The sequence below is a fragment of the Gorilla gorilla genome, chromosome 6, assembly GCF_029281585.2.
Source record: "Gorilla gorilla gorilla isolate KB3781 chromosome 6, NHGRI_mGorGor1-v2.1_pri, whole genome shotgun sequence".
NCBI classification, from domain to species: Eukaryota; Metazoa; Chordata; class Mammalia; order Primates; family Hominidae; genus Gorilla; species Gorilla gorilla.
Genome location: NC_073230.2, coordinates 90,865,860 through 90,878,482, shown reverse-complemented (window position 1 = coordinate 90,878,482; position 12,623 = coordinate 90,865,860). Strand labels below are relative to the sequence as shown.

General features: G+C 46.5%; 1 pseudogene; it reads right to left on the bottom strand.

Moving 5' to 3' along the window:
* Positions 1 to 338, bottom strand: part of LOC134758934 (olfactory receptor 7E24-like) — a 31,617-nt pseudogene extending 31,279 nt beyond the window's left edge.
* Positions 339 to 12,623: the final 12,285 nt, after the last annotated feature.

The window sequence follows — 12,623 nt, the reverse complement described above, 5'->3', positions numbered from 1 at the left end:
ACGGGGCTTTATTCCATAGACAGACATCGACCCAGGACCTGAAGCGGTCCCTGCCTGCTGTCAGGTCCCCGCCGCAGCCCCCCGCCCGGGCTCAGCACCTGGCACAACGCAGGCTAGGTCAGTGCCGCTCGAGGTGGGCAGAACCACAGGGCCGCCGCCCCTGTGGGCACCGACGCCGACCGCTCACGCGCCGCCCCCTCCGCATACCTCTCCTTCCCGCGGCCAGAAGCGCGGGTTGTCGATGAAGAAACTCAGCAGCGCCGGCGGGAACTGCTTCTCCTGGGCCGCCGAGGGCCCGCTCCCGGCCCCGGCCGCCGCTGCAGCCATCCCGGCCGGGTCCCCACCTCGGGAGCCTCCCACAGCCAGCCCAGAGAAAGCAGCCACCTGCTAGAACACCGCACTTCCGCCTCCCTCGCCACCACCCCGGAAGCGCTCGCCGCCGACCAGGAAGAAGAACCCGCCTCGCAGCTTCCTCTTCTGGCACCCCAGGGTGGCCTTGTTGTCTGTTTCCCGGCCGAGTTTGTGTTTTGCTGGCTCGCGGAGTTTCCTCCTGGCTACAGGCGAGGGTTGCGCGTTTCAGGAAAAACTGAGTGGGGCACTGTTTGTTTGTTTGTTTTTTGATAGGATCTCAGTTTATCATCCAGGCTGGAGTGTAGCGGAGGGATCTCAGCTCACTGCAGCCTCAACCTCTGGGACTCAAGCCATCCCCCTGCCTCAGCCTCCCAAGTAGCTAGGATTACAGGGCGCGCCATCAAGGCCAGTTTTATTTTTTGTAGAGGTGGGGTCTGTGTTGCCCAGGCTGCTCTCGAACTCCTGGCTTCACATGGTCTCCCATTTCGACCTCCCAAAGTGCTCCGATTATAGGCGTGAGACACCACCGCCCAACCTGTTGTTGTTTTGGTGGTATTGTTTTTAATTTAATTTAGAGACAGGATCTCGCTTTGTCACCCAGGTTGGAGTGCAGTGGTGCCATCATAGCTCACTGCAGCCTCAACTCCCAGGCTCAAGCGATCTTCCCACCTCAGCCCGAGGAGTAGCTGAGACCACATGCATGCACCACCATGCCCAGATAATTAAAAATATAGAGAGAGAGAGAGAGAGAGAGAGAGAGAGAGAGAGAGAGAGAGAGAGAGAGAGTTAGATAGAGAGTAGAGACAGGGTCTCACTTTGTTGCCCCAGCTGGTCTCGAACTCTTGGCATCAAGGGATCCTCCTGCCTCTGTTACTGGATGTAAGGTCTTGACTGTGGATTGCCCAGGTTCTTGGCGTGTTGAACAAAGAATTGAACAAAATGCACAAAGTAGCAAAAGAACAAAGCAACGAAAAGAAACAAAAGAAAAAACCGGAGTAAGGAAGAGACAGATTTATTGAAGCGAAAGTACAATTCACACAGCAGGAGCGGGCTAGAGCAAACGGCTCAATAGCACCCGTCAGGATTTTTATTAAGCTGGAAGAATTAGGTAACGCCCCTAGGTTCCCGTTAGATGCCTCCGATTGGTTACACCCTCTGAAGGATTGGCCTGTGACCAATCAGAGGCTGAAGTGGAGACTTGCGCACCACCACCCACCCACGCCCGCCGTCAATCAGAAGCTGTCACCCTCCCCCCGCCCCCCCCCCCCGCCTGATTGACGGAATGAACACGTGGCCTCTATGCTGCCTAATCTTGCCTAGAACTGTCTGCACCTGCTGTTCTTTTGTTTCTGCCTTAACCCTTGGTTACCCTCATGCCCTATTCTGCCTCACCTGGCCTCCCAAAGTGCTGGGATTATGGATGTGAGCCACCCACACCTGGCCCATTGTTTTGTTTTTAGTTTATTTAAAAAGTATTTTATTCTAAGACAGCACTTTGCTCTGTTGTCCAGGCTGGAGTGCAGCGGCCAGATCATAGCTCACTGAAGCCTGGAACTCCTGGGCTCAAGTGATCCTCCCACCTCAGCCTCCCGAATAGCTGGGACCACAGGTGCATGCCACCATGGCTGGCTAATTTTTAAATTTTTCGTAGAGCTGGGGTCTCACTATGTTAACCCAGGCTGGTCTCGAACTCCTGGGCTCAAGTGATCCACTGGCCTTGGGCTCTCCAAGTGCTGGGATTATAGGCATAAGCCCCTGTGCCATGGCAGTTTTTTTGTAGAAGGAAATGTAAAGACACAAAGGAAGCCTCATTTAGAAAGAAACAAGGCTGGGCACGGTGGCTCATGCCTGTAATCCCAGCACTTTGGGAGGCCAAGGTGGGTGAATCACTTGAGGCCCGGAGTTCCAGACCAGCCCCGTCTCTACTAAAATACAAAAAACTAGCCAGGCGTGGTGGCACATGCCTGTGGTTCCAGCTACTTGGGAGGCTTGAGGCAGGAGAATTACTTGAACCCAGTAGGTGGAGGTTGCAGTGAGCCAAGATTGCACTACTACACTCCAGCCTGGGCAACACAGCAAGACCCTGTCTCAGAAAAAAAAAAAAAAAGAAAGAAAGAAAGAAAGAAAAGAAACACATTTCTGTTTGGCCCATTAGCATAATCTACAGAGTCCTTGTTTGAGAGACATCAAGTGACCACTGGATCACCCACACCTACAAAGTTTGCCCCTTTCCCCCATTCCTTCAGCGCAGGTCTGGAGGCAGATGGGGCACTGTGTGTGCCATGGGAGCAATATCACAGGTGGCAGACTCCCCAGAGTGGCTGTTCCTGGACCTTGTCGCCTGGGATTCCCTTGCCTTTGAGGTGTGTGGGTTGTGGCATAGTTGGGAGGGCTCGTTATGGTTATTTGGATTCAAGCCTTGGCAGCATATGGTTTGACCAAACTCAAGAAGACTTTGGTTTAGATTGCGTCATCTGTCACATATTAAGTTTGGAAGCAGAACCACTTCCCTTATCCAGCCTGGCAGAATAGAACACATTTAGGGAAGTGATGAGTTGGAATTTGGACTGGAGACAGATCTGGGTACATATCCACTTTTGCCATTCACCGACTGCACCAATCTCCTCGCACCAAAGAAGAGATAGAGACTCTCTCGTCTGTATCTCTTATTTGGAAAATGGCTAATAGTAAATTCCTGCCAAGTGAGAATTTCACTTGAAGAGTTAAATGGGACTATGAATGTGCATCAAGTGCCAGCACCTAATCATTATTTCATAAACGATTGCTACTGTTCCTTGCTATTGACTTTCCCAATTAGCTTGCTCTAGTGCATGAAATCATTCCATGAGAAATACATGTTTTGGCTGGGTGTGGTGGCTCATGCCTGTAATCCCAGCACTTTGGGAGGCCGAGGCTGGCAGATCACTTGAGGTCAGGAGTTTGAGGCCCAACATGGTGAAACACTGTCTCTACTAAAAAATAAAAATAAAAATAAATAGCCGTGCATGGTGGCAGGCGCCTGTAGTCCCAGCTACTCCAGAGGCTGAGGCAGGATAATTGCTTGAACCCGGGAGGCAGAGGTTGCAGTGAGCTGAGATTGCGCCACTGCACTCCAGCAGGGGGACAGAGTGAGACTCTGCCTCAAAAAATAAATAAATAAATAAAAATAAAGCACAAGGTGCTATACAAGGGAGTGAGATTAATATTTTAGAGTATGAGTCACAATTTTTCCCAGGATACCTCTGTGTCCTTGTACATGTTTGCCTCTCCCTTCCTCCCACATACAATTTGTTGCAGGAGGCATCGAAAGAGGGAGATGACAAAAAACAAAATGAAACATCCAGAGATCAAAGAAAAGAACATGCTTTTATGGTTTCAAAGTTAAGGATGCAAGAACGCTTAGACCTCAATGCATCTGCCTCTCCAAACACAGTCCTTGGGTGTGCACGGGTATGAGGCAGGAGTGGTAGTGATGACAGATACCCGCATAAGTTTGGAGGTCTCAGAGGAGAGGGTGTGTGTGTCTTTCTCCCTGGGGAAGCTGGGGGAGGTGGTGAGCTTTGCAGAGTTCCCCTCTGGGTCCAGCATGGCTCAGTAACAGTAGAGTAACCACGGAACAGGGGTATCTGGACGAGATATCCTTGTTGTTCAGGAAGAAGCTGAATGATTTACTTGTGCATAGAAGGAATTCAGAGAAAGCCAGTGCTGAGAAGCCTCAAGGTCAGGACCAGGAGGAGGTAGCAGTGGCCCCTCAAGACCACGAGAGTAGAGAGGATTGAGGATGACTCTGTGTTCACTGTTCTGACTGAGAATACTCCAGTCCCATGTGGGGCCTCGACTCTCTCCCCCAGCCTATGGTAAGAAGGGAGAAGAGGTTGCTTAATTACCTGACGTAATTAAGATTCTGACTCCCAGCACAATGGGAATTCAAATCAAGTTCAGTTACAGAAATAGAAGTTAGATGTTTTGCACAAAGAATTTGCGAACTCAAAATTCCAAGGGAATGAGCTGTGGGAAAGACACATTTTGGTGTTGGAAAGGGAGCTCAGTTCCAAGTAGAAAGTCACAGTTCCTGCCAGGCACAGTGGCTCACGTCTGTAATCTCAGCACTTTAGGAGGCCAAGGCGGGCAGATCACTTGAGGTCAGGAGATTGAGATCAGCCTGGCCAACATGGTGAAACCCCGTCTCTACTAAAAATACAAAACTTAGCTGAGTGGGGTGGCACGCACCTGTATCCAAGCTACTCAGGAGGCTGAGGTGGGAGGATCACCTGAGCCTGGGGAGGTCGAGGCTGCAGTGAGCCGTGATCGCTCCCCTGTATGCCAGCCTGGGCAACAGAGCAAGACCATGTCTCAAAAACATAATAATTTAAGGTGAATAGATTTACATTCATTGTAGAGCCCCTAGGAAAACAATGTCAAAATCTATCCCCGCCCCCCGCCAAAAAAAATTGACTTTTTGAAACCTGTGAAAACATATGCAAATGAAGTCTTTCCAGTGAATAAATTAACAGGCCAGGTGGAAACCATCCTGGTGATTCCAATTTCATCTGTCTTCTTAAGTGTTTGCAAAGTAACCGCATACCTTAACATGAGCAGAAGAGATAGAAGATAGGTTTTTGCTTGCAGTTGGATTCTGGAGTGCTCATTACATAAACTTAAACTGCAGTCATGACAGAGAATTAACTACGTACCTTGTAAACCTGTACAAATAGACAAGTATTTCCTATCTTCACTGTTTTGCTATGCTTTGCTTATGAGCTAGAAAGAACTACTTTGTAAATACTGCTACTAAGTCTTTACTAAGTACTACTACTTAGTAATAGCTACTTACAAAATCCTAAAGCATTTACTGAGTATCAGTACTTAGCAAATGACTACCTACAGAATACTAAAACATTTACTGAATAGCCGTACTTAGCAAATGACTGCTTACAAAATATGAAAGTATTTACTGTGTAGCAGTACTTAGCAAATGACTACTTACAAAATACTAACATATTTACTGAGTTGCAGTACTTAGCAAATAACTATTACAAAATACTAATTAATTAGATTTTGTGCAATTATATAGTAGTGCTAAATATTAAAATACTTAGTATTTACAAATTACTAAAGTATTTACTAATTAGTGGTACTTATAGTATTTACAAAATCTTATAAATACTTCATCATGTACAGATGCTGAAGCAAAATACTAGATAATGTTTGAAGTATTTTAATAATTCTTATTAGTCAACAACTAAACATTCACAAAGCTGGTTTTTAAATTTTTTTTTATGCTAATCTCTGTATTGTTCCAATTTTAGTATACGTGCTGCCAAAGCAAACACACAAAGCTGGTTTTAAGATCATGTTCTGGCTGGGCGCGGTGACTCACGCCTGTAATCTCCGCACTTTGGGAGGCCGAGGTGGGTGGATCACCTGAGGTCAGGGGTTCAAGACCAGTCTGGCCAACATGGTGAAACCCCATCTCTACTAGAAATACAAAAATTACCCGGGTGCAGTGGCAGGCGCCTGTAGTCCCAGCTATTTGGAAGGCTGAGGCAGGAGAATTGCCAACCCGGGAGGCGGAGGTTGCAGTGAGCCGAGATCGTGCCACCGCGCTCCAGCCTGGTGACAGAGTGAGACTCCATCTCAATAAATAAATAAATAAATAAATCATGTTCTACCAAAATATGAACTACTCTCCCAAACTATAAGCCAAAATTACAATTAAGTAAAAATAGTCGAAATGAAAGCCCACACTTCCAGTCCTGTTTTATAAGCAATTAGGGAAAACAACAGGATGCCTACTTTTTCAACTCTGTGACCTATGTTGCAATCTAGACCTTCATTTCTTTCTTTCTTTTTTTTTTTTTTTTAGCTAGGTTGTTGGTCTATCATCCAGACTGGAGTGCAGTGGTGTGATCACAGCTCACTGTAGCCTCCAACTCAGTGGGTCAAGGCATCCTCCTGAATAGCTGGGACAATAGCCGCACCACCACACCCAGCTAACTTTTAAATTTCGAGATGGGATCTTGCTATGTTGCCCCAGCTAGTCTCAAACTCCTGGGCTCAAATGATCCTTGAATCTTGGCCTTCCGAAGTGTTGGGATTACAGGTGTGAGACACCACACCTGGCCGTAGACTTTCATTTCAAAGTCAATATATGGCTGGGCGTGGTGGCTCATACCTGTAATTCCAGTACTTTGGGAGGCCAAGGTGGGCAGATCATCTGAGGTCGGGAGTTCGAGACCAGCCTGACCAACATGGTGAAACCCTGTCTCTACTAAAAATACAAAATTAGCCAGGTGTGGTGGTGCGTGCCTGTAATCCCAGCTACTCAGGAGGCTGAGGCAGGAGAATCGCTTGAACTGGGAGGCGGCGGTTGCGGTGAGCCGAGATTGCACCATTGCACTCTGGCCTGGGCAACAAGAGCGAAACTCTGTCTCAACAACAACAAAGTCAATATACATCATTTTGGTGCTGAGAACAAGCTCTCTTGAGGTATACCTGTGGTCATCTACAAATTAGGTAAAAATTGAGAAGGCAAGCGCAAAGATAAAGGTGGTTATATGTTTGTCAATCCCTTTTCTGGATTGTTCTAATTTTCTCTAGAGTTTTGATTTCATTTTGGGTATGTTATATTTAACATTCTCCTTCAGTACATGAAAATACGTACAAATGAGTCAAACAATGAATAGAAATTTTGGGAACAGAATAGCATGCCAAGCTTTCATTAATTTGAGTGTGGGACACACTCTAGGCATGAAAGATTTTTTTGAAATCAGAATTTATTACTACTTTGGGCCAGGTGCGGTGGCTCATGCCTGTAATCCCAGCACTTTGGGAGGCTGAGGCGGGTGGATCACCTGAGGTTGGGAGTTTGAGACCAGCCTGGCCAACATGGTGAAACCCCATCTCAAGTAACAATACAAAAATTAGCTGGGCCTGGTGGCAGGCACTTATAATCCCAGCTACTTGGGAAACTGAGGCGGGAAGATCACTTGAACCCGGGAGGTAGAGGTTGCAGTAGGCCAAGATCACGCCACTGCACTCCAGCCTGGGGGCAAAGAGCGAGACTCTGTCTCAAAAAAAAAAAAAAAAAAAAAAAGAATTTATTACTACTTTGGTTTAGTGATAGTTATTGGGCAAACTCTGAATCTCTTTTCATTTTATTTATTTTATTAATTTATTTTTGAGACAGGGTCTCGCTGTATCACCTAGATTGGAGTGTAGTGGCATGATCATGGCTCACTGTGGCCTCAACTTCCAGGCTCAAGGGATCCTCCCACCTCAGCCTCCCGAGTAGCTGGGACCACAGGTGCATGCTACCACACCCAGCTAATTTTTAAGTTTTTTTGTAGAGACACGGTCTCCCTATGTTGTCCAGACTGGTCTTTTTTAAAATTTTAATTTTAATTTTTTTCCTTCATTTTCTCTAGTTACCATGCTGCACTTTATTTTATTTCTTTTTATTTATTTATTTATTATTTTTTTGAGATGGAATCTCTCTCTGTCACCCAGGCTGGAGTGCAGTGGTGTGATCTCGGCTCGCTGCAACCACCACCTCCTGGGTTCAAGCGATTCTCCTGCCTCAGCCTCCCAAGTAGCTGGAATTACAGGCATCTGCCACCACGCCTGGCTAATTTTTGTACTTTCAGTAGAGATGGGGTTTCACCATGTTGGCCAGGGTAGTCTCGAACTCCTGACCTCAGGTGATCCACCTGCCTCGGCCTCCCAAAGTGCTGGGATTGCAGGTATGAGCCCCTGAACCCCGCCCAGCTGCACGCTTATAAAGGCTCCAGTCTTCTCTCCCTGTTCTGTAATCCTCCCAGCTGGCGATAACTAGGATTAAAATTTTAATGCATCTCCTTTCATTCTTTTTATTGTGAGATACATGTTGAATAGGAAATTTGTATGAAATTCATGTAATGACTAAACTCAGGTAACTTAAAGAAATTATTTTAAAATTATACTTCCCATCAAAGACTTGGAAATGCTAATTTTTTTTTTTTTTTTTACAAAATGCAAACTTAGAAAAATAACAACTAAATCAAAAAGTGCTAATTAATGACTATGCTCAAATGTGCAAAGAGGCCAGCCATGGTGGTTCATGCCTGTGATCCCTGCACTTTGGGAGGCTCAGATGGGAGGATCACTTGAGGCTAGGAGTTCCAGACCACCCCTGGCAACATAGCAAGACCCTGTCTCAACAAAAAATACAAAAATTAGCTGGGTGCAGTTGGTGAGCACCTGTAGTCCCAGCTACTTGAGAGGTTAAGGCAGGAGAATCACTTGAGCTCAGGAGTTGGAGGCTGCTGTGAGCTGTGATTGCATCACCACACTCCAGCCTGGGCAACATAGCAAGACCCCATCTCTAAAAAAATTTTTTTCTAATCCCCAGAGAGTTTTACTTGTATGAGCAGTTGAAATAAATCCCCCCTCAACCCCACCAGAGCATACCCAGAATCCAAATAACATAATTAAACTTTGGTATGAGTAAAGATGAGATTATTAGGTTTCATGTAAGTGTACCACCTGGAAATTCTTGGGTGTTCAATAGAGATAGTGCTTCATTATTGCTGCTTATTGTCTGTTGACAGAGACTCTGAAATGAAGTCCCTAAGATCGGGTTGGAAGAATGAAAAAGTAGTGTACTGTTATTTGAAATGGAAAAAAATAATTGTCCATTTGAATTGTAGTTTTGAAACAGTAAAATGAATAAAATTTATGAATAACCAACTAAAATTCTACCTATAGAAAATCCAGCCAGGTGCAGTGGTTCATGCCTGTAATCCCAGCACTTTGGGAGGCCAAGGCGGGTGGATCACTTGAGGCCAGGAGTTTGAGATCAGCCAGGCCAAGATGGCAAAACCCCGTGTCTACAAAAAATACAAAAATTAGCTGGGCATGGTGGTGCACACCTGTAATCTCAGCTCTCAGGAAGCTGAGGCAAGAGATTGCTTGAACCTGGGAGGTGGAGGTTGCATGAGCTGAGATTGCGCCACTGCACTGCAGTCTGGGCAACAGAGCGAGACTCTGACTCGAAAAAAGAAAAAAGAATTTTCTGGCTATTTATCCCTTTGTATACATCTAAGCATTTTCCCTAAGACAGTCAGACCTAATAGTCTTGACCTAATCCAATGCTAATAGTCTTGTCTTTACTCACACCAGTTTTTAACTGTGGTGTTTGGATTTGGGGAATGCTCTTGGGGCGTTTAATTCCACCTATGAATACGAGTAAACCTCTTTGGGCACGAATTTGTTTTTGTAGAGATGGGGTCTTGCTATGTAAGACTTAATGACACAGTGTCCCCTGGTGGCTCCATATAACCCCGTTAGTCATTTTTCCTATTCAGGTGCCCTCCTGATTGACAGAAAAGAAATAAGAGAAATTAGGCTGGACATACGGCTCATGCCTGTAATCCCAGCACTTTCAGAGGCCGAGGAGGGAGGACTGGTTGAGACAAGGAGTTCAAAACCACCCTGGCCAACATAGTGAGACCCCCCCCCCCATCTCTATTAAAAAAAAAAAAAAAGAGAGAGAGAGAAATCCATGCTCTTAACCTAGATTAGGATGAGGTTGTCTTGGCAGCTCCAGTGGGTAATGGAGTTCTTGGTCCGTGAAAAACTCACAACTGTAATTTAAAAAGCGTTATCATCCACGTTGTTTCTTTGAGGTGTCTATGGTGGTCAGAAGCCCCATGGAACGACAGAATCACCCATTTAGAACTGTTGATGAGATAAAGAATCCTTAGCTGGGGACGGTCAGTGGAGTGAAAAGAAAATAGCAGAGCAGAATACCAGTGTACGGTGTGGCGGTGAAGGCAAACTGTGGATTGTTTTAAGAATCAAGGCTCAGCCAGGTGTGGTGGCTCACACCTGTCTGTAATCCCAGCACTTTGGGAGGCCTAGGTGGGCGGATCACCAGAGGTCAGGAGTTCGACACCAGCGTGGCCAACATGGTGAAACCCCGTCTCTACTAAAAATACAAAACTTAGCTGAGTGTGGTGGTGCATGCCTGTAATCCCAGCTACTCAGGAGGCTGAGGCAGCAGAATCGCTTGAACCTGGGAGGCAGAGGTTGCAACGAGCTGCTGCACTCCAGCCTGGGCGACAGAGTGAGACTCTGTCTCAAAAAAACAAACAAAAACAAAAAAAGTCACTATGCTGAGAGTGATACTGTTAAAAACAAAAAAAAAAAAAACTTTGTGCCTGTCACCCTAAGTCATCTTGAGGCCCCCTGCTAGTATGTGCCCCATACTTTGAGGAACTGCATTTAACATGACCCTCTGGAAAACAGAGGCTGAAAAGCCACTAAGCTGGTTAGTGTGCCAGAAGCAATCTGGAAGAGCCCCAAGGCCTCTTGTGAGCTGGAGGGTTTAGTAAAAAGTGTGAGCTTTTACACAAGCTCTCCAGAAAATGCTTCAATTGTTCCCAGGAGTCCTCAACTCGCAGGGTTAGCCGAGAGAAGAGCTTTAATGTGCCACCTGGAAACCAGCCTGGTGAGAATTTCCTGGCTTAAGACTGCCCAGCCCTAATGACAGCCCTGTAACAGAACCCCAGAGGCTCACCTCAAACCAAAGGCAAGGCTAGGTGTATTGGGCTTAGGTGAATCGCCTTAGAGCCAGGAAACCAGTGGCTGAGAAAGAGAAGGGAGAGGTGTCAGAGGATTGGGTGAGAGCAGGTGAGCTTCTCTGAGAGCTCGTTTCTCTCTCTCTCTCTCTTTTTTTTTTTTTTTTTTTTTTTTTTTTTTTTGATAGCTTGTTTCTCAAAGAAGAAGAAGATGGCCGGGTATGGTGGCGCATGCCTAATTGTGGCTTGGAATCCTTTGGGAGGCCTAGGCGGGCCGATCACCTGAGATCAGGAGTTCGAGACCAGCCTGGCCAACAAGATGAAATCCTGTCTTTAGAAATACAAAATTAGCTGCACGTGGTGGTGGGCACCTGTAATCCCAGCTACTCAGGAGGCTGAGACAGGATAATTGCTTGAACCCGGGAGGCAGGGGTTGCAGTGAGCCAAGATCATGCCACCTCACTCCAGCCTGGGTGACAGAGTGAGACTGTCTCAAAGTGAAAAGAAGAAAAAGGACTTGAAAATGGATCTGTGGTGGCTCACACCTGCAATCCCAGCACTTTGGGAGGCTGAAGTGGGAGGATGGCTTGAGACGAGCAGTTCCAAACCAGCCTGGGCAATAGAGCGATACCCTCCCCCACCATCTCTAATAAATAAACAATAAAAAGTAAGGCCGGGCGCAGTGGCTCATGCCTGTTATCCCAACACTTTGGGAGGCTGAGTGGGAGGATCGCTTGCGCCCAGGAGTTCGAGATCAGCCTAAATAACATAGTGAGACCTCACCTCTACCAAAAGCACAAACGTTAGCCGGGTGTGGTGGTGCATGCCTGTAGTCCCAGCTATTCAGGAAGCTGAAGTGGGAGGATGGTTTGAGTCCAGGAGGCAGAGGTTGCAGTGAGCTGAGATCGTGCCACTGCACTCCAGCCTGGGCGACAGAGCTGGACCTTGTCTCAAAATAAATAAATAATAAAGAGGAAATGGGTCCGTTTGTACTAACCTGGAATCGCAAGTCTCTCCTGAGCTTTACAGACCACTACAGACACGTATTCTGTTTTGTCTTGTACCTTTTGCTTTTAATTAAAAGCAAAGTGGCTTTCTAACACATGGCAGAAAACACACTGGTAAGAGTGACTGGCTGGGCACAGTGGCTCACGCCTGTAATCCCAGCACTTTGGGAGGCAAAGGTGAGTGGATCACTTGAGGTCAGGAGTTTGAGACCAGCCTGGCCAACATGGTGAAACCCCATCTCTACTAAAAATACAAAAATGAGCCAGGCGTGGTGGTGTGCGCCTGTAATCCCAGCTACTTGGGAGGCTGAGGTGGGACAATAGCTTGAACTCAGAAGGCAGAGGTTGCAGTGAGCCAAGATTGAGCCACTGCACTCCAGCCTGGGTGACAGAGTGAGAGTCTGTCTCAAAAAAAAAAAAAAAAAAAAAAAAGAGTGATTTTATGCTGGCTAAAATCCCTTCCTATTAATTTCAGTGTCAGAAGATTTGCTGAGAAAAATCCTAGCTTGACAATGGCATTTATTTGTGACTCTAAAGAAACAACCAAAAACACCCTCCAAAACCTGATATCCTTGTTTGCTCGACCATAACACCAGTGTGGCCCGCTCCAAGCTTGATGGGACCAGAAATCCTACAAAAAGCCTTTGGTCCCAGCTTGCTTGAGTGTCGTGCTGAGGAAAAAACACGCCCACACATCAGCAGATGA